This window comes from Aquarana catesbeiana, linkage group LG07, assembly GCF_042186555.1.
Source record: "Aquarana catesbeiana isolate 2022-GZ linkage group LG07, ASM4218655v1, whole genome shotgun sequence".
NCBI lineage: Eukaryota > Metazoa > Chordata > Amphibia > Anura > Ranidae > Aquarana > Aquarana catesbeiana.
Genome location: NC_133330.1, coordinates 82,342,092 through 82,369,659, shown reverse-complemented (window position 1 = coordinate 82,369,659; position 27,568 = coordinate 82,342,092). Strand labels below are relative to the sequence as shown.

General features: G+C 44.7%; 1 protein-coding gene and 1 long non-coding RNA gene across 3 annotated transcripts in view; one reads left to right on the top strand and one right to left on the bottom strand.

Moving 5' to 3' along the window:
* Window positions 1-27,568, bottom strand: part of LOC141103124 (pre-mRNA-splicing factor ISY1 homolog) — a 143,824-nt gene that overhangs the window by 92,530 nt on the left and 23,726 nt on the right. The window lies entirely within an intron of this gene.
* Window positions 1-27,568, top strand: part of LOC141103125 (uncharacterized) — a 46,617-nt gene that overhangs the window by 16,506 nt on the left and 2,543 nt on the right. Inside the window, exons 2-3 of one of the 2 annotated variants that reach the window (XR_012235253.1) lie at window positions 19,119-19,533; window positions 26,408-26,595. This is a non-coding gene — a long non-coding RNA (uncharacterized lncRNA). Of the gene's footprint in view, window positions 1-19,118; window positions 19,534-26,407; window positions 26,756-27,568 lie in introns of both variants that reach the window. The other variant, XR_012235252.1, reaches the window with a different exon arrangement.

The following is a 27,568-nucleotide window of genomic DNA, read 5'->3' as shown; positions in this document are numbered from 1 at the left end:
CATTAACCACTTGCCTACAGGGCATTTTCACCCCCCTTCCTACCCAGACCAATTTTCAGCTTTCAGCGCTCTCACAATTTGAATGACAATTACTCAGTCATGCAACACTGTACCCAAATGAAATTTGCGTCCTTTTTTTCACACAAATAGAGCTTTCTTTTGGTGGTATTTAATCACTAGTGGGTTTTTTATTTTTTGGTGCTATAAATAAAAAATAGACTGAAAATTTGGTGAAAAAATGCCTTTTTCTTTGTTTCTGTCATAAAGTTTTGCAAATTAGTAATATTTCTTCATAAATTTTGGCCAAAATTTATACTACTACATATCTTTGGTAAAAAAACCCTAATTAGTGTATATTATTTGGTTTTTGTGAAAGTTATAGAGTCTACAAGCTATGGTGCAAATCATTGAAAATTGATCACACCTGATGTACTGAAGACCCATCTCATTTCTTGAGACGCTAACAAGCCAGGAAAGTACAAATACCCACAAAATGACCCCATTTTGGAAAGCAGACACTCCAACGTATCGTGTATGAGGCATAATGAGTCTTTTGAATGGTTCATTTTTTCCAGAAATTTTTGGAAAATGTGGAAAAAAAATGAAAACACATTTTTTTCCACAAAGTTGTCCATTTTTAAGATATTTTCAACACATAGCATTTACATAGCAAAAATTACACCCCAAAATACATTCTGCTACTCCTCCTGAGTATGGCGATACCACATGTGTGAGACTTTTACACAGCCTGGCCACATACAGAGGCCCACCAGTGAAGTAGCACCTTCAGGTGTTCTACAAGCATAAATTACAAATCTAATTTCTCAACCACCTATTACAATTTTGAAGGCCCTAGAGCACCAGGACAATGAAAACACCCTCAAAATTACCCCATTTTGGAAAGCAGACACCCCAATGTATAATTTATGAGGCATAATGAGTCTTTTGAACGGTTCATTTTTTTCCAGAAGTTTTTGGAAAATGTGGAAAAAAAATGAAAACGCATTTTTTTCCCCACAAAGTTGTCCATTTTTAAGATATTTTCAACACATAGCATTTACATAGCAAAAAATGACACCCCAAAATACATTCTGCTACTCCTCCTGAGTATGGCGATACCACATGTGTCAGACTTTTACACAGCCTGACCACATACAGAGGCCCACCATTGAAGTAGCACCTTCAGGCGTTCTACAAGCATAAATTACACATCTAATTTCCTGACAACCTATTATTTTTGAAGGCCCTTATATTTCTAACACATAGCATTTACATACCAAAAATTACACTCCAAAATAAATTCTATTGAGGAAAGGGTTAAAAAAAAAAAGAATTACCTGTGGTTTTAGTAGTGTCCCCAGAGGAGAGAATTGGTGCAGGCAGCAGGCAGGGATGTGCTTAGCAACAATAGTAATTATCCAGGCAGCAGGCGGGAATATTGTCTATAGTCAGCACAAGGATATGGTCAGCACAGCCAAAGCATTTGTCCATTGAAATTGTCCAGGAAGAGACAGCCAGCACAGCCATAATATTGGTCCTGGTACACCGTTACCTCCCTGCACTCATTATTGTACCGCTCTCCAGCCCTTGATAAACATACTGCCTCTTGCTACAGCTAATTATTTCCATAGTCCAGGTAGCAGGCAGAGGTGTGGTCAGTTTATGCTGCAGGCAGGGGGATGGCGGCAGTAAGTCAGCAGCAGGCTGAGGGCCGCAATCAGGTAAGACCTGGGCACAGGGGTAGAGGCTTCGACCCACCCAAATCTCTATGAAGCCTCCGGACTCAAGACCCTAATTCGGAAATTACGAAACCCGGAAATAACAAAAAAAAATAGTTTTCTCCATCCAGAAAAACATTTCTGGAGCCCCTCACTTGTGAGACCCCTGTGTCCTACAGTAGCAGGGCAACAGATCAGTCCAAGCGGTAGGCAAAAGCATAGTCCATAAAACGGGCTAGGGTCAGATGACGTGCAAGCAGTCCAAGTGGTGGGCAGAAGTAGTTGGTAAAACAGGCCAGGGTCAGTTCACATGTATGCAGTCCAAACGGTTGGCAGAGGCATAGTCAAAAAACAGGCAAGGGTCAGTTCACGTAGAAGGCAGTGGTATGGTTATTTGAGGAAGCATAGGAAATGGTCAGCACAGATGATGAAAATGGGGATTAAGAATATGGGCTAATATTTTAAGGATGTGTGATATAGTCTGAAGCATTCACCAATAAGGGCGGGTTCGGAGGGACACTGGGGACAATGGTAGCTGGTATCTCTTCGAAATCCTTTATTGCTGCATACTCTACATCCTTTTTGGCATCTTCGGCCTGCTTCAGATGGTGGAATGTGGTCTGGGAAGTGGCGTTCATGAAGTCTGCTAACAGCATCAGAGTAAAGGTTTTCTGGGTGGGGGGGTCTTTGATGGTAGATGAGGGACGTGACAACTTCTTCTATGAATTTCAGGAAGTGGTGTAAATTATGTAGGCATTATAAATGGCCAAATGAATTAAATAGAGTGCTACTTTCTTGTACCAGAAACGGGACCTCCTTATTGCTAAATAGGGCTGAAGCATTTGGTCGTTTGAAATCCACCCCATGTACAGATAGAATCTTGTACACATTTTGGCTTTACAATGGGACCTCGTCTTCTCTGAACTTCAACTGTAGTGTCGTCATGGATGGTGGACATCATGTACACATTCCTGGTATCCTTCCACCTCAAGGCCAGCACTTCGTTGCATCTCAAAGTTGCTCTTCTCCCCTTTGCAATTTCTTATTTATTACGGCTTCTGGAGGTTCCACAGGCCAGGGTTTGTGTGAGGTATAGTTGTTTGAAAAGGGGCAGGCTTGTGTAGAAGTTATCCAGGTATATGTGGTAACCTTTCTTCAGCAGTGGGTATGCCAGGTCCCATACAATTTTACCAGTTGTGCCCATGTAGGCCGGGCACTAGGGGGTCGAGCTGGGAATCTCTTCCTTCGTATATGCAGAACGCATACAGATATCCCGTGACTCTCTCGCAAAGCTTATAAAATTTCACTCTGTATTTGGCCCTTTTGCTAGGAATGTATTGTTTTATTCCTAGCCGGCCTGAAAAGGGTACCAGGGACTCATCTACACATATATGCTTATCGGGGACACAGAGTTCTGCAAATCGTTGGGAAAAGAAATTAATGGGTGGGCGAATTTTATATAATTTATTGTAATTTGGATGATTGCCTAGAGGGCACTGGGTGTTGTCACTGAAATGAAGAAAGCGCATTATCATCTCGTATTGGGACCTGGACATTACAGAAGAATAAATGGACATGTGGTGAATGGGGTGGGTGGACCAATAGGCATGTCCTTCATTTTTTTTTTTTGGTAAGCCCCATGTTTATGGTGAGGCCCATAAACATTTTAAACTCCTCCAGAGTCAAATCCTTCCACTCAAATGGACGGGCGTAGGAAGATTGTGGGTTTTTGGCAATATGCTGCTGGGCATATAAATTGGTCTGGTCCATGATGAGTCGCATGAGTGTTGGGCAAAAATAAATGAAAACAATCAATTTCAGAAAAATTTGGGGTATTGGCCTGCACACCTGGCTGTGCGGTGAAAGGGGGGATCCTGAGTCGGAAGGCAGCCATGTTGGATTGGCAAGACCATCTGGGAGATATGTGGCTGCCCTGGCTCTTGGGGGACGTGGCACTCCAGTGCTGGTAGTTGGAGTTCCTGTGCTGGCATTTGGGTGTGATGCTGCGGAATTGCTGGTACTGGGCATTTCTTGTGGCCTTTCGCTGGCAGCAGCGCTGGTACTGGGCCTGGGAATTTGATCCTGGGTTATATTGCTGGCGGCTGCCTGGTTTCCAGAGCGCCGTGCTCTTTTAGGAGGGATCCATTCTTCCGCTGATTTGTTTGCCGATCCACTACTATCGATTGGTTCAAATTCTGAATTTGATTCATAATCGGAATTGGCATTTGAATCTGATGAGAACTCCCCGCTGCTCTCATCAGTCATGGAGAGAATCTGGAACGCCTCCTCGCTTGTATAGAATCTTTTGGACATTTTTTCTGATGGGCTGTGCGACGGGTGACAAATGACGGTTACTGATGGGCGACAGGTGATGGGTGACAGTCACTGATGGGCGACAGGTGATTGGTGACGTGTGATGGTCACTGATGGGTGACAGGTGACGGTCACTGGTGGGTGACAGTCACTGATGATAGTCTCTGGGGACTGGTGCACTTTATGGGACTGATAGGTGACAGATGAGGGTCACGGATGGGTCACTGATGGCGGTCACTGGCGATGGTCATTGATGGGTGACAGGTGCACCGCTGATGGCAGTCTCTGACAGTGACAGGTGCACTTTGTGGGCACTGATGGGTGACAGGTGCACTTTGTGGGCACTGATGGGTGACAGGTGCACTTTGTGGGCACTGATGGGTGACAGGTGCACTTTGTGGGCACTGATGGGTAACAGGTGCACTTTGTGGGCACTGATGGGTGACAGGTGCACGTTGTGGGCACTGATGGGTGACAGGTGCACGTTGTGGGCACTGATGGGTGACAGGTGCACGTTGTGGGCACTGATGGGTGACAGGTGCACTTTTATAAGCACTGATGTGGTGACTGTTGGGTGACAGCTGTAATGGGGGGGGGGGGGGGGGCGGGCGATGTGACATGTTCTCTTTGTGGTGTTGGTGCAGTACACTACAATACACACATAGATCGGTCACTCACTCTCCTGGCTCTTCTCTCCTCACACTGGAAACGGTAACAGCTAGTAACCGGTCTTTGTTTACATTTAATGATTGGCTGTGAATGGATCACAGCCGATCACATGGTAAACAGCCGGCAGCCATTGGCTGTTTACCCTTGTCGATGACGTGCAGTGTTCCTGGGAACACGCCGCCACCGACGTGACCGCGATGCGTGCTCCCGATCGCGTGCATGCGCGGTCTAAAGCGGGGAATACCCCTTTGTGAGTAAAAAAATGTGGTGCTGCGCTAATCCTTTAAATGAACAATGGTTATATGTGTGATACCTCAGTGATGGTGGGTGTCTCCAAAAAAAATGAAAATATATGACAATAAAACAATACCTAAATGTGACACTGTGGTAAAAATATAGTAGTGGTATGTCTTCTAGCAGAGTATAGTTATATGCCTATCATACAGGTAATCTACTGGATATGACAATAAAACACACAAAATCAGTGAAAAGTGGCATATAACTATACTCTGCTATACTATATTTTTAGCGGGACTGCGACATTGCGGCAGACAAATCTGACCCCAAATTACACTTTTTGGGGACCAGTGACATTATTACATTGATCAGTGCTAAAATGCACTGATCAATGTAAAAATTACACTGGCAGGGAAGGGGTTAACACTAGGGGGCGATCAAGGGGTTAACCACTTGCCGACCGGCTCCTGTACATATACGTCGTCACTTTGAAGATGGCTACCTCGGTAACAGCAGCAGCTGCTGCCACAACCGAGGTATCCATCTCTTCAGGAGCTGGTCGTGTTTACGATAATGGTGGTCTCTGTGGCGGATTTGCTGCGAGATCACCGTTATCGGCGTTGGGAGAGGGGCCCCCCTCCTGCCGCTCTCCCACGCCCTCCGCTGCCGCCGGCAGCGGCGGAGGCGATAGGGTTCTTGTCCTGGCTGGGTATGGAGACGAGTGAGGCTAAGATGGCCCCCACCCGTCTCCATACCATAGCAGGGCGGAAGCGACATCATAAGGTCACTTCCGCCCATACGTCTTAAAGGACCATTTTTTTCAATGTCATTTTTTCAAATGACAAATTTTTATTTTTTTTTTTGCATTTTAGTCCAAATATGAGATCTGAGGACTTTTTGACCCCAGGACTAACGGACTAACTTGCTGGTACGTCAGTTTGCGCAGGAGAGCCGACCGGCTGCAGTATATCTGTGTGAGCAGGTCAGCAGGTGGATAAGAAAAATACTAGTAGATTGGTATGATGGTGATTATTAGGTGGTAAGATTGTAATAGGCAATTGTTTCCCAGGCCTAATATAGTATTACTGCAACAAAATAGAAATAACTAAATTATAGACTGTGGTAAACTAATGATTTCTCTAATACATTTGGGTAAAGAAATTATCGCTAAAAATGAACTGAGGTATAGTAAGTGATCAAGCACTAGATTTATATAGAGACCTTGCAAAGGCTCATACAACTGACCACAATGATAGTTAACATGTGACCATATTTAGGATTAGATTTTAATGAAGGTGACCTCTATGTAAATGGAGTAAATTGTATCCTTCTTGGCTCCAGGCCGCACTGAAATTACAGTGGGTATAGAAAAGAATCATGGTTATGACTAAGGCCTTATAGGCTGAAACGCGTCAACTGTTCTTATTTGCGTTTGGTCACTGTGGCTTGTCAATAAATATTATACTTCTTAAGAGCAATCACCGGAGTGCGGATCATCTTTTTCTCATTTACCTACTCAGCCAGCAACTGTGGATCGAGCACCTGGGATCTATGCTTTCTATGTGATGTATGGGTTGTAGCACTGACTTTTTTGTTTATATTATAGAAAAGAATCACCCCTTTTAAAATAATTACATTTTGTTGCTATACTGAGTTGGAAAAATGATTACCCCCCCCCACCATGTCAGTATTTTGTTGGACCACATTTTGCTTTAATTACAGCCTTTAGTCTGTTGGGATATGTCTCCACTAACTTTGCACATCTATACTTTGCAATATTTGCCCACTGTCCACCAGCTCCCAACCTCACAGCACAGAATGCCAGGGGATGGAACAAGGGGGGCCAACCTTGTAGCCTCAATGTCATCCAGGGAGAGTGGCAGCACCAGCACCGCTGCAGTTGGCCAAAGAGAGCGGAGGAAACCTCTCGCGGCTTGACTTCCGGGTTCTGGGAGCTACAGTCACCTGACCAGCCGCGTCACACCTCCAAGCTGTGTGACAGGCTCCAGCGAACTTCCAACGAGCTCTAGCAGGAGAAGAGTCCAGAGTGTATGATGATGGGTAGTATTTGTAGGAAAGGAGAGTGGAGTGTATGAAGTATGTTTAGGAAAGGAGTGAGGAGTGTATGATGACAGGTAGTATGTTTAGGAGGAGTGCAGATTGTGTGATGACAGGTAGTATGTCTAGGAAAGGAGTGAGTGCATGATGACAGGTAGTATGTTTAGGAAAGCAGTGCGGATTGTATGATGACTCGTAATACGTTTAGAAGAGGAGTGCGGAGCGTGTGGTGGCAGGTAGTATGTTCAGGAGAGGAGTGCGGATTGTATGATGACACATACTATGTTCCGGGGAGAAGTGCGGATTATATGATGACCGGTAGTATGTTAAGGACAGGAGAGAGGATTGTACAATGACAGATAGTATGTTCAGGAGAGGAGTGTGCAGCTTATGAGGACAGGTAGTATGTCTAGGAAAGGAGTGAGTGCATGATGACAGATAGTATGTGTAGGAAAGGAGTGAATGATGAAAGATAGTATGTTTAGAAATAGAGAGCGGATTGTATGATGACAGGTAGTATGTTTGGAAAGGAGAGCAGATTGTATGATGTCGGGTATAGAAAAGGGAAAACCTCCCACTCTGCCAACATCCTATTCAGAAAAAAGGATTGATTGAGTTGAAACGCCTCAATCAAAAAGCGCAACATGAGACCAAAAAGTGTTTAAAAAAAATATACAGTCTTTATTACAAAAAATACAATTTTATTATTTTTAAAAAACATAGACGTACATAGCACCTTACTGACAGACAAAATCAACAGTACCCAATAAGCAAGAGGATATGAATAACCATATGGACAAAATATTTATACAAATGTATCGTTAGGGTCCATAAATTCCTCCATATGCTTTAGTCTACGCGTTTCGCAGAGAATGCTTGAGGACTTTTACTGGGTAGATGCTAATACAAAATTAAAACAAATGAAAGTAGTATAAGTATACATTGTGTTGGAATGTGTATAATAGTATAAACAAGGTATTAAGATCTCGAAAAAAAAAAAAAAAATCCTTTTTTATGATGTCAGGTAGTCAGGAGTGCAGATTGTATGAGGACAGATATGTTCAGGAGAGAGGATTGAGTGTATGATGCTAAGTAGAATGTTTAGGAGAGGAATGAGGAGTGTATGATGAAAGGTAGTATGGTCGGCAATTGGTGTCAGCAGATGCAATAAAACCTGCGCATTATTGGTGTCAGCGGATGCAAAAAAAAACCACTGAGCAGCATTGGTGTCAGCGGATGCAATAATGAGCCCCCAGCATTGGTGTCCACGGACCCAATAACAACTTCAGAGCATTGGTGTCAGTACTATTAACCCCCGCTCTCCATATTGGCAATAAAATGTAACCCCCCAACTTTATTCGTGCTCAGCGTCAGTAAAAGTTACTCCCATTGGTCATAGAAGTGTAATTTAACTGCTGATCATGGCTGTGAAAGTTAACTCCTCCGTAACCCCCCCCCCCCCCCCAATTGGAATATGGAAAAGTGACAGCAGAAAAAGTCTGAGTAGTCTATCAAGTCTGCCATTATTTGTTTTTTTTTCGTTAACTTTATGGTCTGAGTATAGATCTAGGTTTATCCCAAGTATGTTTGAAGCAATTTACTGTTGACTGTCTCCTTACCTCTGCTGGTAGTTTATTCCAAGCATCAACTACCCTTTCAGTAGAATAATACTTTCTAAGATTAGTTTGCGCTCCCAGTGTTCTTGATTTTGGTTTCATATAAAAACTGCCTTTCTAAACCTTATTTACCCCCTTGATGTATTTAAAGGTTTCAATTATGTCTCCCCTTTCCCTTCTTTCCTCCAGACTGTACATACAGGTGCATCTCAAAAAATAGAATATCATTAAAAGTTAATTTATTTCAGTAATTCAATTCAAAAAGTGAATTATAATGTAAAGATTTATTACACACAGAGCATTTCTTTCTTTTATTTTTGATGATTATGACACACAGCTAGTGAAAGCCCACAATTCAGTATTTAATAAAATTAGAATATTGTGAAAAAGTTCAATATTGTAGGCTCATGGTGTCACGCTCTAATGAGCTAAATAAAATGAGTGTAAAGTCTTGTTTGTTATTTTTATTGAAAAAAAAAAAATGTTGCTCTGTTGCAGTGGATTTGCACAGAGCAGCACATATCCACCTCTCCTCGGGTCCCTCTTCTGCGCTCCTGGCCCCTACCTTCTGTTGCGTGCCCCCACAGCAAGCAGCTTGCTATAGGGGCACATGAGCCGAGTAACAGCTCCCTGTGTCCATTATTGTGTCCTGCCTCCCGTCCCCTCTCTCCTGATTGGCTGACTGACTTTGACAGCAACGGGAGCCAATGGTGCTGCTGCTGTCTCTCAGCCAATCAGGAGGGAGAGTCTCGGACAGCCGAAACACTTGTGGACAGCGATCAGGCTTGGGAAAGAGGGAAGCTGAGGGGGCTGCTGCACACAGAAGGCTTTTTATCTTAATGCATAGAATGCATTAAGATAAAAAACCTTCTGACTTTACAACTCCTTTAATGCAAAACACCTGTAAAGGTTTCCTGAGCCTTTAAATGGTCTCTCAGTCTGGTTCAGTAGGTTACACAATCACGAGGAAGACTGCTGACTTGACAGTTGTCCAGAAAACAGTCATTGAGATCCTCCATAAGGAGGGTAAGTCACAATAGGTCATTGCTAAAGAAGCTGACTGTTCAGAGTGCTGTATCCAAGCATATTAATGGAAAGTTCAGTAGTAGAAAAAATAGGATTTTTTAAAAACAGCTTACCTGAAAAATTATTTTCTTGGGAATATATCACGGGACACAGAGCCTTTGATAATTACTTAGTGGGTTAGTCACCATCAGGTGATTGGACACTGGCAACCCTATTTACAAGGTGAGTTCCTCCCCTATATAACCCCTCCCATATGGAGAGTACCTCAATTTTGTAGCAAAGCAATAAGTATCCCAACGTATAATCCTGAAGAGGGGCAGGAGCTCTGTGTCCCGTGATGTATTCCCAAGAAAAGGAATTTACAGGTCAGCTGTTTTGAAAAAATCCTATTTTCTTGTTCATACATCATGGGACACAGAGCCTTTGATAATTACTTAGTGGGATGTCCCAGAGCAATGCCCAAATTTGAAGGGAGGGAGACACAGATCGGAAAACATGGACCGCCAACAGACAAGAGGACCTATACTGCTGCCTGCAGCACACTGTGCCCGAAAGCGGCATCCTCATGCCCTCTTACACCCACCTGATAGAATCTAATGAATGTATGGACTGAAGACCAAGTTGCAGCCTTGCAGATCTGAGCCATGGAGGCCTGGTGATGCACTTCCCATGAAGCACTAACTGCTCTAGTTGAGTGCGCTTTAACCTGAATAGGAGGAATCTTCTTTACACAATAAGCCTGAACAATAACCTGTCAAATCCATCTAGAGATAGTGGATTTTGACGCTGCCTGGCCCTTTTTGGGGCCTTCTGGCAGAATAAATAGACAATCTGAGCCATTGCCTGCAGATAGATTCTGACTGCTCTTACAACATCTAAAGAGTGTAACAACTTCTCCGCGGACTGCGGATCTAGAAAAAGGACGGTAGGACCACATTTTGATTCAGATGGAATCCTGAAACCAATTTAGGCAGAAAAGTCGGTTGAGAACGCAACACCACCCTGTCTTTATGAATAATCAAATATGGCTCTTTACAAGAAAGAGCTGCTAACTCCGATACCCTTCTAGCCGAGCATATGGCTACCAGAGAAAACTATTTCTTTGTCAAAAGAACTAAAGAAGCATGGTTCAAAAGGTTGTTCTTGTAAAACAGACAAAACCAAATTCAAATCCCATGGGCACACAAGGCTTAACCGGTGGATTCAAGCGTAGTGCCCCCTGAACAAAGGCCCGGACCAGGGAATGAGAGGCAAGCAGTCTTTGAAAGAATATCGACAAGGCTGAGATCTGGCCCTTGATAGTGCTCAAGGCCAGCTTCATCTCTACGCCTAATTGAATAAAGGCAAGAATCCTGCTAATGGCATACTTTCTAGGATGCCACCCCCTGGATTCACACCAGGAAACCTATGCTTTCCAGATTCTGTAGTAGATGAGCCTGGAGGCCGGCTTCTTAGCATTAACTAGAGTGGACAGGACTGTTCACGACCCTTCAGAATGTGGGTCTCAACCGCCAAACCGTCAAATTCTGACTTCATAAGGCAGGATTGAATATTGGACCCTGTGAGAGTAGATCTGGGCGCAGCAGAAGAACCCAAGGTCTTCCTTCTGCCATTTTTACGATCTCCGCATACCAAGGTCGTCTGGGCCAAGCCAGGGCCACCAGAATTACCGGCTTTCCTTCCCTTTTGACCCTCCGAAGGAAACGCGGGAGAAGCGGAACTGGAGGGAACACATAGATCAGAGAGTACTAATCCCATGGAATCGTTAAGGCATCTGACCCTTGTGCTAGCTGATCCTTTGTTCTTGACACAAAGCTGTCCAATTTTTTGTTGAACCTGGAAGCCAACAGGTCTACATCCGGGGTACCCCATCTTCGACATATCGCCTGAAATATGTTGGGGTGTAGAGACCATTCTCCTGGACACAGCTGTTGGCGGCTTAGGAAATCTGCCTGCCAATTTTCTACCCCTAGAATGAAGACCGCAGAGAGGCAGGGGTCATGCCTCTGTCCAAGAAAAAATATGATTCACCTCTTTTTGGGCATACAGACTCCTGGTGCCCCCTTGGTGATTGATATAATGCCGTAGCATTGTCGGACTGTATTCAGACAGGACAACCCTGCAACCTATAAGTTCAGACACTGGGGGCAAGGCAAATTGCCCGAATCTCCAGAATGTTGATGGGCAAGAGACTTTCGCTTCTGGACCATCTTCCCTGGGTGGAAGCTTCTTCCAGAACTGCTCCCCAGCCAATAGGCTGGCATCTGTGGTTACGACTTTCCAAGTAACTGGAACAGGATTTTCCTTTCAGTAGATTCTTGGTCAGCAACCACCAATTGAGGCTTTGGCGTGCACACGGAGATAGGCACACTGGAAGATCCAAGGCTTAAACTCTTTTGTTCCAGGCAGAGAGTATGCTGCTCTGTAAAGGCCTTAAGTGAAACTGGGCCTAAGAAACAGCCTCGAAAGAGGCCACCATTTTCCCTAATAGTCTCATACATAGTCAAATGGAGGGATTTTTCCTTGCTATGACCACCCAGACCAAATTTGGACTGTGTCTATGACCATGCCCAAATAACCCAGCCTTTTTAGGGGCTATAAGGAAGATTTTTCCAGATTGAGGACCCAGCCGGGGCCCCCCTCCCCCAAAGCACCTTGTCCCCATGTTGATGAGGACAAGGGCCTCTTCCCGACAACCCTGGCCGTTGGTTGTCGGGGTCTGCGGGCGGGGGGCTTATCGGAATCCAGGAGCCCCTTATAATAAGAGGGCCCCCAGATCCCGGCCCCCCACCCTATGTGAATGAGTATGGGGTACATGGTACCCCTACCCATTCACCTAGGGAAAAGGTGTCAATAATAAAACACACTACACAGGTTTTTAAAATAATTTATTAAACAGCTCCGGGGGGTCTTCCTCCGGATTCGGGGGGTCCCTCCGGTTCCTCTTCTCCCGGCGTCCGGTTGGTTCTTCTCTGCTCTCTCTGGCCTCTTCTCCCGGTGTTCCAGTTCTTCGGCCGGCTCCTCCGCTGTCTTCAGGCCGCTCTTTTGCCAGCGGAGGTCCGGACTTCTGGGCTTCTTGTCTTCTTCCCTCTTCTCTTCTCCAGATGTTGACACGTCGCTCTCTCCGGCTGGACTGCTCTCTGAGCGCTCCGTTGTGACTTATATAGGCAGAGACCCCGCCCCCTTATGATGTCACAGTCCCTGGGCATGCTGGGACTGTGACGTTTTAGGGGGCGTGGTCACCGGGTCACCAAAGCACCCACCCCCCATGTTGAGGGCATGCGGCCTGGTACGGTTCAGGAGGGGGGGCGCTCGCTCGTCCCAACCCCCTTTCCTGACCGGCCGGGCTGCGTGCTCGGATCAGGGTCTGGTATGGATATTAGGGGGGACCCCACGCCGTTTTTTCGGCGTTGGGGCTTCCCTTTAAAATCCATACCAGGCCCTTAGGTCCCGCGCTCGCCGCAATAGGAAAATTTGTTTTTCCTATTGCAGCGAGCGCGAAATGCAATACCCTGCCCTTGCGTCGTATCTGGTCCGTTGGCGCATGTGGCGCATCTTATGCATTAAGGTGTAAAAACTTCTGGCAGTCACCGCTAGAGGTGCACGATTCTGGCTAAAATGAGAATCACAATTTTTTTGCCTAGAGGATAGATCACGATTCTCTCACGATTCTCGCGGCGTAACATCATCTTTCACATTAAAACAAAAAAAATTGCGCTAACTTTACTGTTTCTTTTTTTAAAATTTATTGGAAGTGTATTTTTTTCCCAAAAAATTGCATTTGAAAGACCGCTGGGCAAATACAGTGTGATATAAAATATTGCAGCAATTGCCATTTTATTCCCTAGAGTCTCTGCTAAAAAAAAAAAAAAAAAATTATATATCTATATCTATAGATAGATAGATAGATAGATAGATAGATATAGATATATAGATATATAGATATATATATATATATATATATATATATATATATATATAGAGAGAGAGAGAGAGAGAGAGAGAGAGAGATATATATAGATATATATCTCTATAGATATATATATCTATAGATATATATCTAATGTTTGGGGGTTCCAAGTCATTTTTTTTAGCAAAAAATATTGATTTTAACTTAAGAAAGAAGTGTTAGAAAAAGATTTAGACTTTAAGTGGTTAAACTTCCTGCATTTACAGGTTGTTTAAAGCTTGGCAGATTGCCCAGGTTATTTGTTTACACAGAGAAGTTTATCGCTTTGATCTAAGAAGGAAGTTGGATACAATGTTTCAAGTTCTAAACTTGGCAGACTGCATGGATGTTTTCTTTTGACAGCTGAGTGAGCAGATAATATCTCCACTTGTTTATATGAAAGAATCGTCAAACTCAGCAGGAGAGATCATCAGGGGAGGTGAATCGAGATCACGATTTTTTAACGATTAATTGTGCAGCTCTAGTCACCGCCCCCGTATTTTGCTAGCTGTCCCTCTGCAAGGGGTCCTGGCTCTTGAGTGGACAGATTGATAGCAGCTCAGCCATTGGCTCCCGCTGCTGTCAATCTATTCCAATGATGTGGGGCCGAGTCCGGCATTCGTGTCTATGGACACCAAATGCTGGACTCGGGAGCGAGCCCGCAAGGTAACCCCCTGGGAGAGCGCTTCTCCTAGGGGGTTATCTGATGCAGGGAGGAGCTGCCAGGGGACCCCAGAAGTCAAGGATCAGGGCCACTCTGTGCAAAACGAGCTGCACAGTGGAGGTAAATATGATATGTTTGTTATTTTAAATAATAAAAAAAGGAGCCTTTTACAACCACTTTAACATTCATGATTGGTTCCACCCTAACTATGATAATGCCTGCACCACTACTGAGGGAGCCATAGTTTCCTCATTTGAGACACTCCACAACATTGTCTATAGGGGATGCACACCACCTGGACTGGGCATGTCGATAATCCAAACCTCTTCCTATTCTGAATGGTAAAATGTTCACTGATTCATGGCAGACCTCCCTCAACAGCCCCTCGCGGTTCAACCCTAAGAGCCCTTGCACACTGGGGCGGTTTGCAGGCGCTGTTGCGCTAATAATAGCGCCTGCAAACCGCCCCGAAAGTGCCGCTGCTGTAATCCCAGTGTGCAAGCCCCGAGGGCTTGCACACTGGAGCGATGCGCTGGCAGGACGGTAAAAAAAGTCCTGCCAGCAGCATCTTCGGAGTGGCGAAGGAGCGGTGTGTATACCGCTCCTGCCCATTGAAATCAATGGGACGGCGCGGCTATACCGCCGGCAATGCGCCTCTGCAGAGGCTTTTTGCGGTGGTATTTAACCCTTTCTCGGCCGCTAGCGGGGGGTAAAACCGCCCCGCTAGCGGCCGCATACCGACGGTAAAACGCCGCTAATAATAGCGGCATTTTACCGCCGCCGCCGCCCCCCGCCCCAGTGTGCAAGGGCTCTAACCTTAAGGAGTTATATTCTATACCTGACCCCATCAGATGGACATCAAAGGGAGTCAAAATACTTATGTTATCTATGTACCCCCCAGGGTTTTAAATCCTTTTCTCAACTACAGACAGACTTTGACATCCCATCTACATACCTATTTTATTATTTCCAACTCAGACATGCTATACGTACTCAGTTTGGTTCTCTGCTCAGTCCTATTAAGACACCTGACCTGTAAAAACTTCTGAGAGACCCAGACCAGACGAAACTTATATCCACATATTACTCCACTTTCATGACAAACACTAACCCTAGGTTTCGGAGGGCTCAAGAAAAGTAGGCATCCTTTGATATCTCTATCACAGAAGAGGATTGGTCTGAGTTCTGTGATACGTTCAAAACCTCTGTTTTCTCCTCGAGGGACAGGGTGATTAAACTAAAAAATTTCTATCATTCACACCTCACCCCTGCTAGACTGTATAAAATGGGACTATCCCCCTCTGCTGCCTGCTTCTGCGGTTGCTGACAAACTGCTGATTTTCTCCCCCATGTACTACCATGACAGGGGTTCACCTTTTGTGTGTTGAATTAAACAGGAACTTCTGTTATGCCCAGGATGTTTAAAAACCTTATCACTTACTCCTCTGTTGATTATATCCACTGGTAGATGTAATCTCTAGTTTATTATTGCACACGGCCTGGATTTTCATGATATTCTGGATTAGGAGCATTCTGTTATCAGTGTTGTAGTTTTTGTTTGTGCTTTTTGTTTTATGTCTGTATGTCATAAAACTGCAATAAAAATATCTTTAAAAAAAAAAAATGTATGGACATGGACACAACCCACTCTACTCTGAGACCTTCTGTTTTTATTTATTTTTTTTTTTGCAAATCTGTTTGGAGGTAGGCGGATATAAACAGACTTCAGCCGCTCCATAGAGGTAAATGGAGGGTCCGATTGGGTTGGGCCGATCTTGTAAAAGGGGCCTAAGGATGCTTTCCACGCCGCACCTTTCCATCTAAAACTGCGCCCCCACTCTCCTCTCCTATCCCTTTCACCCCCTTCTTCAACACCAGCATTGATTACCCCCCCCCAAACCCGCTCCCGCCATCATTAGCCGGCATCCCGCCGGCTTCAGGTGCTGCTTGGGGGGGGGTCGACCCCCCCCCCCCCTGCACCCCCGATTCATGGCCGCTCTTCTTCCCTCCGCCTGCAGCTTCTCCCTGCATAGATCTCCGTGATCTGTCAGGTTGGAGATCGGGGGGGGGGGGGGGGGTGCGGGAGGGATGAAGTTGGGGCTTTAGTAAATGTATTACTAAGCTTCCCCCTGTAGAAGAGATTGAGCATGCGGCGATCACTACTATGTGCCCACTGACAGCTGATATATTGTAACTGCGAGTGTTACAATGTATCAGACTGTCATTTTCTGAATGAATGGAATCTCTATACAGCTTCTCATTCATTCAAGTAAAGTGCTGCAGGGAAAAGGGACTATGTTCAGTCCCTTTCTCTGTCTCAAAAAAAGAGATATGGGGGTCTATTTAGACCTCTGAATGACAAATGACAAAAAAAAAAAAATTGTAAAATTAAAAAAACAAAAAAAACAAACACTCACCCCTCTACGGATACATCGGCTTCTCCTCCCGGCCAACCCGATCCCTCCTGATTGGCCAGGAGGAGAAGCTGAAGACGATGGCAAATATTAATTCGCTATTGTCACAACTCTCAAGTGGGTGGGTTTGGGGTGCAACCCACCCACTTCTGAGGTGGGTATGCGCCCAAGCCCAACCTTTTTCAAGCCAATTAAAGCCTCAGGCTCTAATCATGTAACAAACAAACAAACACATACAAACGTATGAGTCCATCGCCCTACAGGGGAGCAGCGCCCCTAATGGACCTGGTAAGACCCCTTTCACATGGAGCGGACTCTGTCAAGCAGATCCGCCTGCTCAGCGGGGGATCTGTGTGCTGATCCCCGCTGAGCAGGCGGATGACAGGTCTGTGTCTGCATCAGCAGAGCGGACACGGACATAGATCGCTATTCTCTATGAGACGGTCGGATGGAAACGGACCACCTGTCCATTTCCATCTGATCCAATCTGCTAGATGGATGGGGAATGGAATCCCCATCCGTCTGTTTTTAGCGGACTGGATCAGATGCAGGCGGGTGTAAACGGACACATGTCCATTTACATCAGTCTCTCCATAGAGAACAATGGGTGGTCCGATTGGGCCCGCCTTAAAAATGGACAGGCAGATCTGATCGGTGTGCTTTTGTGAAAGGGGCCTCAGGCCCTGTTCACACAGGGCATACACACGTACCTTTACAGAGATGGACAGGTGTTCCGTGCATCTATGTGTAGGCAGTCCCATTGATGTCATTTCAGATGTAGCACCTGCATGAACAGAGCCATTGCTCCCAATTTTACATCCACAGACAGCTTACACTGTCTGCGTTCGGGGGTCATGTACCCACACCCACACGGATACCTCTCTGATTAATGCCCTCCTTGCCCGGTCCCTGAGTTTTGGTGTGCGGCCGTCTCTTGGCAGGTTTGCTGTTGTGCCATGTTCTTTCCATTTGGTTCTGAAAGATTTGATGGTGCTCCTAGGGATCATCAAAGATTTGGATATTTTTTTTATAACCTAACCCTGACTTGTACTTCTCAACAACATTGTCCCTTACTTGTTTGGAGAGGTCCTTGGTCTTCATGGCAGTGTTTGGTTAGTGGTGCCTCTTGCTTGGGTGTTGCAGCCTCTGGGGCCTTTCAAAAAGGTGTGTATATGTAATGACAGATCATGTGACACTTAGATTGCACACAGGTGGACATCATTTCACTAATTCTGTGACTTCTGAAGGTAATTGGTTGCACCAGAGCTTTTTATGGGCTTCATAACAAAGGGGGTGAATACATACGCACATGCCAATTATCAGTTTTTTATTTCTGAAAAATAGTTTTACGTATATATTTTTACTTCACCAACTTAGACTATTGTGTTCTGATCCATCACATATAATTCAGATTAAAAAGACATTGAACTAAAGGCTGTAATGTAACAAAATAGGTAAAAAGCCAAGGGGGTGAATACTTTTGCAAAGCACTGTAGATGGCAGCTCATTGAGTCCCCTACCACCAGAATCTGTCTATCCTTTCCTTTCGCTTACTCCCCCCTCCCACTGGAGGAGTTCATCCCCCTGGCAGCTAGGAGAGTCCCTCAGCTCCAGCATTGCTGGTCCCTGACTGGTTTTACTAATGTCACTCAATGGAGCGTACTTATTAGGATGTCCCAGCCCAGAATCGGCCTCCCTGGCACTTTCCCCTCTATCCTTCCTGGCTGTCACCCATCTACTCATTTCTAGTTCCTGTTCCTGCACCTCTTTGTCTCCACCCGCCTCTGTGCTGGCCCCTGCTGAGTACGTTCCCGGCTCTCCTTTAGTATGGAGGGTCTTCTCAGTGCTGACAGTTGCTTCCCTAGATTCAGAACCTGGGCTTCCAGGGAAACAATGTGCTTACATTTTGCACAGCAGTATTCGCCATTTATCAGATGATCAAGGAACGCATACGTGCTGCAAGATGTACACCGATTCGCATCTCCACACCCGCTGGGCATCGTACCTACTAATTTAATGAGGATTGGGGATTATACCGTGTCCAAATTACCTAACAACTTGCTTCCTGACACTAATACTCAATACAATACACAGATACTCACCACCCACGTGCACTCACAATCCACAGGTAGACTCCATAGCACAGTTTAATTATATATAAATCTATAAAATATAACACTTAGGTGGGTACAGTGTTGCATGGCAGACGTATTGTCAATCAAAAGATATAGGCCTGAAAAGTGACAGTTGGTGTGAGGAGGTTTAATGTCATAAGCTGTGATTGGCTGCAGACTGAGGCTGTGTCTCAAGTCACTTCTGCACTGGGAGCTGACCGAGTCGTATTGTCAGAGCCTTTCTCCTGATAATCACTGCAATCCTTATCATTTTTATTAATATTTATTACTATTATTGTTTTATATTATTTATTATTAATTTTAAATTATTATTTTTTAGCTATTTTTAGGTACACCATCATTCAACACCATCAGGATGCCGCGACCTTCACGTCGCAGATCCCGTCGACGGCCCTAACATGAGGAAGGCCAAAAGTCTCCAATCACCCATCGGACGAGGTCCAGAGCGCAAAGTCGGCAGAGATAGGTAGACACACCCATCAACAGGAGCTGTTCGCCAAGAGACCGCAACAAGGCTGCTGATCTCCACCCAGCACCACCATCAGCTATGGAGCAGCACGGCAAGGAGGAGATGGTGTGTCCTATTTGTGTTGCATGATATTAAGATGATGAGGACACTACAATTCTGACCTGCACTCACCATTTTCACACCGGCTGCATCCAACGATAGCTTCAGGAAAGCGCAACTTGTCGGGCTGCTATTCCTAACTAGCAACAGCACCAGATATTCCAGGGTCAGTTTGGAATTGAGGAATTTATACAGCATGCTTGTAGTGGTTTTGTAGTAGTTGATGATTTGAAAAACAAAAAAAAAAACGGAAAGAAGTAATTGTTTAAATGGTTTGCTACATCCACGTCTCCCTCAACGTATATATTGTGCCCAGTTTTTACTTTTGTGATCTCATTGTATTTTTTTCCTTCTGTCACTAAAGTACCTAAAAAAGGTTTTATCTTCTTTCTTAATAGATTTAGACAGTTTCCTCCTCTATCTGTGCTTTGGCAGCACTGATAATGTGTTTGGCTTCCTTTTGTCCATTTTTATACTCTTCTCTGTCGGCTACAACTCCTGTTTCCTTGAATCTTTTATATACAAATTGTTTTCTTTACTATCCTACTTACCTCTTTATTGAACCATATTGTTTTTTTCTTCCGTTTATTCTTACTAACTTGCCTGACCTATAATCTAGTTGCCTTCAGGATAGTATACTTTAATAGTGCCCACTGATTACTTACTCCTGTCATTTTACTCCAACATTTCATTTCATTGAAATGTCCCCATTTCAGCAACATTTGTCCTTATGAAATCTAAAACTTTTGTTTATGTATATGATTTTTCAGTTCTTGTTTTAATATCAAACCAAAGACATTGGTGATCACTAGAACCCAAATTCTCTCCCTCCTCAACATCAGACAGTCGAGTTGGTACTAGGTCTAGAACAGTGTTTCTCAACTCTAGTCCTCAAGGCACCCAAACAGGTCATGTTTTCAGGCTTTCCATTATTTTGCATAGGTGATTTGATCAGTTTCATTGCCTTAGTAATTACCACAGCCGTTTCATCTGAGGGAAAGCCTGAGAACATGACCTGTTGGGGCACCTTGAGGACTGGACTTGGGAAACACTGGTCTTGAATATGGTCACCTCAGGTTGGGCTTTTTACTGTTTAGAGAAACCCCATTCAGTGCTTCCATTACATCCCTGCTCCTGCTTGTAATAGTAAGTTGAGAATTCCAGTTAATGTCAGGCCTATTGAAGTCACCCATAATCAAAAACTCTCCCTTCATTGCAATTTGGGTTATTTCATCAATCAACAAGTTCTCATAATCTTCAGTCTGTACTGGGGGTCTGTATAAAACACCAATTCTAAGGAAATATTCCTCTCTGGTTGAAAGGCAGACCCAGAGGGTTTCAAGTATTAATTTGTTTTTTGAATGTTAGCGTTATGCTATTTTTGACATACATGGCAACTTCACTTCCCCTTTTCCCTACTCTGATGTTCCTGTATAGTGTGTACCCTAGGATGGTTATTTTCCAATCATTTGAATCCTTAAACCATGTCTCTGTAATTGCAGCAAGGTCCAAGTTGTCCCTAGATATAAGATCTGTCAGCTCAGAAAGCTTGCTGCCCAAACCACAGGCATTAGTGCACATGACATGAAAAACACTGCTATCTACTGCTTTATTTTTACCACCAGAAACTTCAACTTAAGTGACCACCCCATCATCCCAGTCCTTAGCAATACAAAACCTCAAATTCTTCCACTATTACTGTCCATGTTAGTAAAACTTTACCCCCTCCCCTTCACGGATCACAGGTTCCTATGTTGCTCCCCTGGCTGGACATTCCATGTACTGTGGTCAGAGAGAACTCAAACCATAGTCTAGTCTCATCAGTGAAGGGGCTGGGATACAGAGTGCCATCCAATGCCCAGCACCCCGCTGCCACTCTGCTCTTTCCATGATGCACAACCACCTGCGCTAGATGATTTTTCCTCTTAAGTGGGATTTTAAAGGGCGGAGGTCTCAAAAAAGTATAACAGAAAATATGAAAAAATATCAAAATTTTATTATATCAAAAATTTAAAAGTATAACATATACTAAGGCACATAAATAAAAACAAATATGGATGCCACAATTTACAAATATTGATAATACAACCAGGATATACACGCCAAGTCGACAGAGCTACACATAACCCCACAGAGGCTGTATCAGCAGGAGCTAATTGACAGTGCAGGCCCAATGCGTTTCGAGGTTACTACCTCTTCTTCAGGGGATGGAGGTGAGGTGTATATCTGTCTGAGGAACAGTATTGTAGAACCACCACAACCACCTGCGAGTCACATGGGGGGGTGGGGCATGCTTTGGGTACCAGGAATTTAAAGGTTGCCATTCACTATTAGGCCTCGCTCAAGGCCAGAAGCCGGAGGACTATAGCAAATATTAATTTGCTATTGTCACAACTCACAAATGGGTGGATTCGGGGTGCAGCCCACCCACTTGTGAGGTGGGTATGCGCCTGAGCCCAACCTTTTTCAAGCCAATTAGAGCCTCAGGCTCTAATCATGTGGCTTGAAAAAAAAACAAAACTCATACAAACGTATGAGTCCATCGCCCTACAGGGGAGCAGCGTCCATAATGGACCGGCCGCTCCTGGTAAGACCCCTTTCACATGGAGCGAACTCTGTCAAGCAGATCCGCCTGCTCAGCGGGGATCTGTCTGCTGATCCCCGCTGAGCAGGCAGATGACAGGTCCGTGTCCGCTCCGCTGATGCAGAGCGGACACGGACATAGCTCGCTATTCTTTATGGGACGGTCGGATAGAAACGGACCGCCTGTCCATTTCCATTCGATACCATCCGATCCAATCTGCTAGGTGGATGGGAAATGGATTCCCCATCCGTCTGTTTTTAGTGGACTGGATCAGACGCAGGCGGTTGTAAACGGACACCTCCATTTACATCAGTCTCTCCATAGAGAATAATGGGTGGTCCGATTGGGCGCGCCTGAAAAATGGACAGGCAGAGCCGATCAGTGTGCTTTTGTGAAAGGGGCCTAAGGCCTTGTTCACACAGGGCATACACGGTATACCTTTACAGAGATGCACAGGTGTTCCATGCATCTCTGTGTAGGCAGTCCCATTGATGTCATTTCGGATGTAGCACCTGCATGAACAGAGCCATTGCCTCCAATTTTACATCCGCAGACAGCTTACACTGTCTGCGTTCGAGGGTCATGTACCCACACCCACACGGATGCCTCTCTGATTAATGCCCTCCTTGCCCGGTCCATGAGTTTTGGTGTGCGGCTGTCTCTTGGCAGGTTTGCTGTTGTGCCATGTTCTTTTCATTTGGTTATGATAGATTTGATGGTGCTCCTAGGGATCATCAAAGATTTGGATATTTTTTTTATAACCTAACCCTGTACTTCTCAATAACATTGTCCCTTACTTGTTTGGAGAGTTCCTTGGTCTTCATGGAAGTGTTTGGTTAGTGGTGCCTCTTGCGTGGGTGTTGCAGCCTCTGGGGTCTTTCAAAAAGGTGTGCATATATAATGACAGATCATGTGACACTTAGATTGCACACAGGTGGACATCATTTCACTAATTCTGTGACTTCTAAGGCTCGGTTCACACAGGGGCGACTTGTCAGGCGACCTAGTCGCCTGACAAGTCGCCTCCCGTTCTGTGCTACGGAACCGTTCTAATAGGAGCGACGCAAGTCGCTCCGACTTAGAAAAAGGTTCCTGTACTACTTTGGGGGCGACTTGCATAGACTTCTATGCAGAAGTCGTTTTGCAAGTCGCCTCGGAAGTCGTTTGCAGGTCGCCTCGCTGAGGCGACCTGCAAGTCGTGCCGCCCCTGTGTGAACCGGCACTGAAGGTAATTGGTTGCACCAGAGCTTTTTATGGGCTTCATAACAAAGGGGGTGAATACATACGCACATGCCAATTATCAGTTTTTTATTTCTGAAAAATAGTTTTACGTATATATTTTTACTTCACCAACTTAGACTATTGTGTTCTGATCCATCACATATAATTCAGATTAAAAAGACATTGAACTAAAGGCTGTAATGTAACAAAATAGGTAAAAAGCCAAGGGGGGTGAATACTTTTGCAAAGCACTGTAGATGGCAGCTCACCTCCTCATATAAGGTTAATAGATTGATTTGGCAAGAATGATTCTTCACGAATCCATGCTGATTACTGCTAATGATACAGTCCCTTATCATCCCCTCCAAGAGCTTGCATACTATTGATGTTAGGCTAACTGGTCTGTAATTCCCAGGGATGTATTTTGGCCCTTTTTTAAATATTGGGGCTACATTGGCTTTTCTCCAATTGACTGGTACCATTCCAGTCAGTGGACTGTCAGTAAAAATTAGGAACAATGGTCTGGCAATTACTTGACTGAGTTCCCTAAGTACCCTCGGGTGCAAGCCATCTGGTCCCGGTGATTTAATAATGTTACGTTTCCCAAGTCTATTTCTAATTCTGTCCTCTTTTAGCCATGAGGGTGCTTCCTGTGATGTCATAAGGACAAACACAGCAGTTCTGGTTACTGAAGCCCCCACTTCCCTCATGAAGACTGAGGAGAATAAATTCAATACCTTCGCCATCTCCCCATCCTTTGTAACCAGATGTCCTTCCGCATTCTTTATGGGGCCAATATGTTCTGTCCTCCCTTTTACTGTTTATATAAAGAATTTCTTGGGATTTTTTTTTTTTTGCTCTCCTCCGCTATGTGTCTTTCATGTTCTGTCTTAGCTGCCCTAATTGCACCCTTACATATAATAATGCCCTTATTTAATATGCTCTTAAAGCAAGCCCACCTCTCCTCCGTGTTCTTTGTTTCTAAGATCTTATCCCAATTTATATCTTCTAGCAAGGTTCATAGTTTAGGGAGGTTTGGCCTGTGATCGCTGTTTCCTAAATTGCCCCATATTTCCACATCCATGATCAGGTCTGTATTGTTGGTAATCAGTAGATCCAGTAACGCCTTGTTTCTAGTTGCTGCGTCTACCATCTGACCCATGAAATTGTCCTGCAAGACATTTAGGAACTGGCGAGCCTCCCTCCGCCCAGTCTGTCTGGATAATTAAAATCCCCCATTATGATAACGCTTCCCATCCATCCTGCTAATACAAATTGTGATAGGAGGTCCGTCTCCCCCTCCTCCCTCAGGTTAGGGGGCCTATAGCATACTCCCAGTATTTTCTCCTTGGCTTCATCCCTTTTGGAGCTATACCCATAAGGATTCCACCTCCTCCCTAGCTCCCTTTATTGATGTCATCTCTCACATTCACTTGTACATTATTCTTGATCTATAGGCATACCCCTCCCCCTTGTTTTACCCTCTATCCCTACGATAAAGGGAATACCCTTGAATGGTTGCCAGCCAATAATGAGAGCTGTTGAACCAGGTCTCTGAAATTCCCACAAAATCAAAATCCTCCTCGTTCAACAGTATCTCTAGTTCACCCATCTTGTCTGCCAGGCTCCTTGCATTGGGGAACATGCCACGTAGTTTAGACCGGTCGCTTACTCTCCTCCTATTGGGTGTTCCGAGACTGCAAATCGTGCTTGTTACTATACTTGCGTTGGGTTTATGTGCTTTAGCCAACCCACCACTAATGCCCCTGATACTACCCTCTGGAATATGCTCATTGCTGACAATCTCTACCTCTGGACCCCCCCCCCCCCCGTCGCCTAGTTTAAAAACCCCTCTAACTTTGCGGCGATCTGCACCCTTCTGATTTAGGTGCAGTCCGTCCCTTCTATAGAAATGGTGACCTACTGAGAGGTCAGCCCAGTTCTCCAGGAACCAAAACCCCTCCTTACTATACCTGCTTTTCAGCCACTTGTATACTACCCTTATCTCCCTCTGCCTTTCTGGTGTGGCTCGAGGTACCGATGGTATTCCTGAGAATACTACCTTGGAGGTCCTTTTCCTCAATTTAGCTCCTAAGTCCCTAAAATCATTCTTTAGGGAACTCCATCTGCCTCAGACTTTGTCATTTGGTGCCAACATATACCATGACAGCCGGGTCTCCCCCAGCCCCTCCTAGTAATCTGTCCACCAGATCCGTGATGTGCCGAACCCGAGCGCCCAGTAGACAGCATACAGTTCGGCGCTTCAGCTCTTTGTCACAGATTGCCCTCTCTGTTCTTCTAAGAATGGAGTCCCCTACCACCAGAATCTGTCTATCCCTTCCATTCGCTTCCTCCCCCTCCCACTGGAGGAGTTCATCCCCTGGCAGCTAGGAGAGTCCCTCAGCTCCAGCAGTGCTGGTCCCTGACCGGTTTTACTAATGTCACTCAATGGAGCGTACTTATTGGGATGCTCCAGCCCAGAATCGGCCTCCCTGGCACTTTCCCCTCCTATCCTTCCTGGCTGTCACCCATCTACTCGTTTCTAGTGCCTGCACCTCTTTGTCTCCACCCGCCTCTGTGCTGGCTCCTGCCGAGTACATTCCTGGCTCTCCTTTAGTATGGAGGGTCTTCTCAGTGCTGACAGTTGCTTCCCTAGATTCAGAACCTGGGCTTCAAGGGAAACAATGTGCTTACATTTTGCACAGCAGTATTCGCCCTTTATCAGATGTACAAGGAACGCATACATGTTGCAAGATGTACACCGATTCGCATCTCCACACTCGTCAGGCATCATACCTACTAATTTAATGAGGATTGGGGATTATACCGTGTCCAAATTACCTAACAACTTGCTTCCTGACACTAATACTCAATACAATACACAGATACTCACCGCCCACGTGCACTCACAATCCACAGGTAGACTCCATAGCACAGTTTAATTATATATAAATCTATAAAATATAACACTTAGGTGGGTACAGTGTTGCATGGCAGACGTATTGTCAATCAAAAGATATAGGCCTGAAAAGTGACAGTTGGTGTGAGGAGGTTTAATGTCACAAGCTGTGATTGGCTGCAGACTGAGGCTGTGTCTCAAGTCACTTCTGCACTGGGAGCTGACTGAGTCGTATTGTCAGAGCCTTTCTCCTGATATTCACTGCAATCCTTATCATTTGTATTAATATTACTATTATTGTTTTATATTATTATTAATTTAAAAAAAATTTTTTAGCTATTTTTAGGTACACCACCATTCAAAAGTCTCCAATCACCCATCGGACGAGGTCCAGAGCGCAATGTCGACAGAGATTGGGTGACATACCCATCAACAGGAGCTGTTCGCCAAGAGACCACAACAAGGCTGCTGATCTCCACCCAGCACCACCATCAGCTATGGAGCAGCACGGCAAGGAGGAGATGGTTTGTCCTATTTGTGTTGCATGATATTAAGATAGTGAGGACACTACAATTCTGACCTGCACTCACCAATTTCACACCGGCTGCATCCAACGATAGCTTCAGGAAAGCGCAACTTGTCGGGCTGCTATTCCTAACCAGCAACAGCACCGGAGATTCCAGGGTCAGTTTGGAATTGAAGAATTTATACAGGATGCTTGTAGTGGTTTTGTAGTAGATGATTTGAAAAACAAAAAAAAACGGAAAGAAGTAGTTGTTTAAATGGTTTGCTATATCCAGGTCTCCCTCAACGTATATGTTGTGCCCAGTTTTTATTTTTGTGATCTCATTGTATTTTTTCCTTCTATCACTAACGTACCTAAAAAAGGTTTTATCTTCTTTCTTAATAGATTTAGACAGTTTCCTCCTCTATCTGTGCTTTGGCAGCACTGATGTGTTTGGCCTCTTTTTGTCCATTTTTATACTCTTCTCTGTCAGCTACAACTCCTGTTTCCTTAAATCTTCTATATACAATTTTTTTTTCTTTACTATCCTACTTACCTCTTTATTGAACCATATTTTTTTTTCTTCTGTTTATTCTTACTAACTTGCCTGACCTATAATCTAGTTGCCTATAGGATGGTATACTTTAATAGTGCCCACTGATTACTTACTCCTGTCATTTTACTCCAACCTTTCATTTCATTGAAATGTCCCCATTTCAGCAACATTTGTCCTTATGAAATCTAAAACTTTTGTTTATGTATATGATTTTTCAGTTCTTGTTTTAATATCAAACCAAAGACATTGGTGATCACTAGAACCCAAATTCTCTCCCTCCTCAACATCAGACAGTCGATCCCCATTTGTCAGTACTAGGTCTAGAACAGTGTTTTTCAACTCCAGTCCTGCTGTTTCATCTGAGGGAAAGCCTGGGAACATGACCTGTTGGGTCGCCTTGAGGACTGGACTTGGGAAACACTGGTCTAGAATATGG